Below are 5,000 nucleotides of genomic sequence, written 5' to 3' on the forward strand. Positions count from 1 at the left end.
TATATATACTTCAAAGAGAACGAGAGAAGGGGGGTACGAAAAGGAGAACGAGAGAGAGAAAGGACGAGAGAGAGAAAGAGGAGAAGAAGCACAGGGAAAGAGAGAGAGAACGTAAGGACCAGAATGTAAACGTGACCAGCCTTATGACAACTTCTCCGAGATGTCAAAACGAGTTGATCCCTGTCGTTATAACCAACCACTAAACGCCCAGACCTGAATTATCTACGTTCCTGATTCGTTAAGATCTGCTGTGAAGAGTATCATCATTTCTTATAAGTATTATTTGTCTGCTTTCTTGACTGTTCCCCATATTTGGTGGTGTAGTTTAATCAGATATTTTTTTTTTTTTTGTGCTTCCCAAGTACTCAATCAAGAAACATTGATCTTTTACTAGTTGTAAATAAAATTATGTTTTCTTTTGCGATTTTTCTTTCCATATTCCCTTTTTCAATTTGAGCAGCGGTCTATTTAATTGATCAATTCAAAAGAACCTGGTTCGATCACCACGAGGATCGTAACAGTTGGTGACCTTGCAAGGATTTTCGACAACATAACCAATTGAAAACAGGGAGAATATAGAAAGAAGCAGAATGAGTGCGACTATGAGAGATTTGATAGATTCAGGTAAACTTCTTGGTCTAGATGGCAATGATCTCCGTGAGTATGTTATTAATAAAAAACAGGAAGTGTTTGAGAGAGACGAAAGGGCAGCTGAAAGAGAAGAAAATGAAAGAAAACGAGAAGAAAATGAAAGACAGCGTAAGCATGAGTTAGGAATGGCTCGTTTAAGACAAACTCTTCATAACAGACGGACAGGTAGCAAATCAGGGAGTAATTCATCTTTGAATAGTGATACTGATAGTTTAGATATGGGTGCAGTGTTCAAACTAATACCGAAGTTGGATGAGGAAGATGTTACGAAATGGTTTATGTCTTTTGAAAAGTTAATGAACAGAGTAGGTTCTCAAAAAAAAAAAAATAAATAAATAAAAAAAAAAAAAAAAAAAAAAAAACAAGGGACTTTGTATTTACAATCAGTTTTGAGTGGTTAAGCACATTCTGTGCATAGTTGTGTCAGAGGATGAAAGTGAAGATTATGATTATGTGAAAGAAACTGTACTTAGTGCATACCGATTGGTACCAGAGGCGTATCGTAAGAAGTTTAAAAGTTTGAAAATAGATGATATAAGTACTTATGTAGAGTACGAAAAGAAGTTAGAAAGATCGTTTTGTGATTGGTTGACTTCCGCTGAAGTCAATAATTTTGAAGATCTCAAGAACTTAGTTTTGTTAGAAAGTTTAGAAGATAACCTATCCCCAGACATCAAATTGTATATAGAAGATAGGAGTGAAACATCTTTTTCCGATGCTACAAGATTAGCAGATGAGTACAGTCACACACAGGGTTTAAGTGGCAGTAAAGAGAAAAATGATCTTTTGTCAAGTAAGGCACAGCATAGTAAAGGTAGTTCTAACAATAACGATAATAGGAACAGCGATTACTATTATTATTACTGTTACACATGTGGGTAGGAAGGTCATATTTCTTGGTACTATAGGAGCCAATGAGCACTCAGTAATTCAGAAGTCACTTGTTACAATTGTAAAAAAGAAAGGCATTTAGCTGAGAATTGCACAGTAGAAAGTACGAATTTGAAGAAATCCGTGTCAATAATTAATAATCTTTCTTCAGGAGGGAGTAGTCTCTTGAAAGAAACTAGGAAACATTATGGTGAATTTTTGTCTGAAGGTCTAGTTTCTTCTCTTAAAGGAGGTGATTCAAGGGAAGTAGTTTTGCTTTGGGATACAGGAGCGGCCGTATCACTCGTTAGGAGAGAGAGTGTACCAAGGAATGTAATAATCAGCATGAAAGAAAAAGTTATGCTAGGTGGGTTTACATACACTTTTGTAGTTTGTCCTTTGTTAAAGATGAAATTGAAAAGTCAGTTAGTGACAGGAGATGTAAAACTATCAGTTGTGGATACTTTGCCCATAGACTGCGTTGATATTATTGTTAGCAATGATTTAACTACCTCCAAATGTGTGAATCCTATTTTAAGTGAAGTTCAAGTGCCTGAAATGATAGTAACTAGGTCAGGATTAGATACAGATATTGACTACGGTCATAGGTTGTTCGAGGATTCGAACGTAGGTAATAGAGGCGGTGATGATGAGCTTAGCATGAGTGTAGCTGAGGAAACCGACTCTATCAATGTTGATAATGTGAGCAGAGATGATGATGTAGCTGTTGAAAGAAGTGATGTACAGATAGACAATATAATAGGCCCAAGTAATAGCAGCTGTAGTGTTTCAGAAACTAGCATATTGAATAAGGATGAACTAGATAAGATGCAGAGGGATGATGAAACACTAACTCGAATTTTTGAGTATGAATTGGATGATGAACCTGAAAACGTTTGTAATGAAACATTTAGTCTAAAAGACAAACCTTTGTGTCGCAATGTTCGTCCTGAGACAGATAGCAAAGAGGAGGTCATAGAGCAATTAGTAACTCCTAGGAAACTTCGTGAATCAATTTTGAAATTAGCACATGACCAACCAGGACATTTAGGAGTAAATAAAACATTCAAGTGTATAAGTAAAACGTACCTTTGGCCTAGAATGAAAAGTGATGTGAAGAGATACGTTTTAAATTCTCACGAATGTCACATGGCTGGCAAACCTAATCATGTAATTCCCAGGGCTCCGTTGAGTAATATTCTATTGGTAGGAGAACCTTTTGAGAATATCGTAATTGATATAGTAGGCCCTTTGCCCAGAAGTAAGGGAGGGAATATCTATCTATTAACAATCATTGATAGACTAACACGATATCCAGAAGCAATCCCAGTAAGAAATTGCAATGCAAAAACTGTAGTTAAACGCTTGCTGAACTATTTCCCTAAATTTGGACCTTCTTGCGTTATACAGAGTGATAATGGTAGCAATTTTGTATAAAAGTATTTCAGAGATAAAATGAAAGCGATAGAGATTAAACTTGTAACTTCCACCCCGTACCACCCAGAATCACAAGGAATTGTTGAACGTTTTAATCAGACGTTGAAAAGTTGCTTAAGGAAGTTGTGTAATAATTTCGAACATGTTTGGGAAGAAAAGTTACCTTGTGTCTTGTTGGCTTTATGATTAGCTCCTAATGACACCACAGGATTTAGTCCTTTTGATTTGTTGTTCGGTCATACCGACAAAGGACCTTTAGAAATTTTTAAGTGTAAGCTAATGCAAGAAGAAGGTATAAAGGATTACATATAGAATATTGAAGATCACAAAGAGGATTTAATGAAAGCCTGGCAGTTGCCAAAAGAAAATGAGAGTAACCGTCAAGGGGAAACTAAAAGGAGGTACGATCTTAAGGCTAAAGACAGAATTTTCCATGCGGGTAATAAAGTCTTAGTATTAGTCCAGAAAGAAGGTCCCTCATTATCTTGTAAGTTCGAAGGTCTATTTCCTATCAGATAAAAGGGGACATTTGAATTACTTAATTGCTATGGGTAGGCGTAGAGGGAAGTGGTTGCACATGAACTTGCTTAAGAAATATAATGAACGTCCAGTGGCAGTTGTAACCGTGTCACAGAAGAACTCTGATGTTCTTAATAGTTTCACGTTGTTTTATTCTAGCTTAGAGGAAGAAAAAAAACAAGGAAATTATTCAATATGTTTTCAAATTATCCAGAAACTGTTAGTGATAAATTGGGTTTGACTAATCTTTTAAAACACGATATTGAGCTACAGGACACAAAACCCATTAGACACGTCCTTATCGTCTAAGCCCAGAAAAAGCAAATTCAGTCCGACAGGAAATTAAGTATATGCTAGACAATGGTTTGACTGTTCCTAGCGAAAGTGACTGGTGTTCTCCAATAGTTCTTGTTAAGAGGGAAGATGGATCAGATATGTTGTGTATTGATTTTAGAAAAGTGAATAGTGTTACGAAACAAAGTAATTTTCCCCTCCCCAGGATAGAAGATTGTAAAGATAGAATAGGAAATGCATCACAAGTAAAAAGAAAAAAAAAACGATTACTTTACTGGTTTTTTTTTTTTTTTGTAAACAAGATAGAAATCTAAACACTAATTTAAGTAGAAACCTTAAAACATTAAAACAACAAAACAATTAACGTTTGTATTGGTCTTTACCACTCTAAATTGACAAGGGAAAACACCACTAGAACAACTATGATGGAAAATAACAAGAGACTTTCTACCAACTCTCTCTTCGGTAGAAATAGAAAAATAAAATTTCATACACTTCACTCTTATGGTAGATTTCACCAACACTAAGGTATATAAAAATTACGGTATTGTATTTTTTACCATTTGGGGCGTCCGTAAAAATACTGAAATCAACAAGATTATCTCCACCACCAATCTTGCAATCATAAACAATACCAATAAGCAAAACAATAACAACAACTACAATTACCTCTCCAGAACTGTGAAAACCTTATCAATAACATCAATTATTTTTTCCACAAACGTTTGCGTCCATAAAAATAATTGGACTAAAACTACATTAAATGAAATAAGAATTACATAAATCAACACCAAAAAAAAAAAGAACTTGAGAATTTTGTTGTTAATGTCGATGTTTAAAGGTTCAAAGGCCGATCATGAAGGGTAAAGGCAAGACAGGGACATTGCCATATCTAGCAGGATAATGCCCTAGAGACTGACCATCTATGCATATAAGGTTTCTCAATTTGGGAGGATGGCTTTTTTCAGGTATTCCAGGATAAGATTTAATCTAATCCCGGGTTTCCTGGCACGTCTATTTTTAATGAATTATCTTTATGGCGAACTTTTGTTGATGCTATCCAGGCTTTTAATCATATAACCATTGTTTTCAGGAATAGGGTAGTGCCTAGCCTCTGTTACCTGCATGCGATGATGCGAGTACATTCATATGCCCTTTACTTTCTTTCTCATTTTGATTTTTTTTTTCTCAAGTAACTGTTCGCCCGATAAAGCCTTAGGGTTTGTTGT

Source organism: Palaemon carinicauda, chromosome 29 (assembly GCF_036898095.1).
Source record: "Palaemon carinicauda isolate YSFRI2023 chromosome 29, ASM3689809v2, whole genome shotgun sequence".
Taxonomy (NCBI): Eukaryota; Metazoa; Arthropoda; class Malacostraca; order Decapoda; family Palaemonidae; genus Palaemon; species Palaemon carinicauda.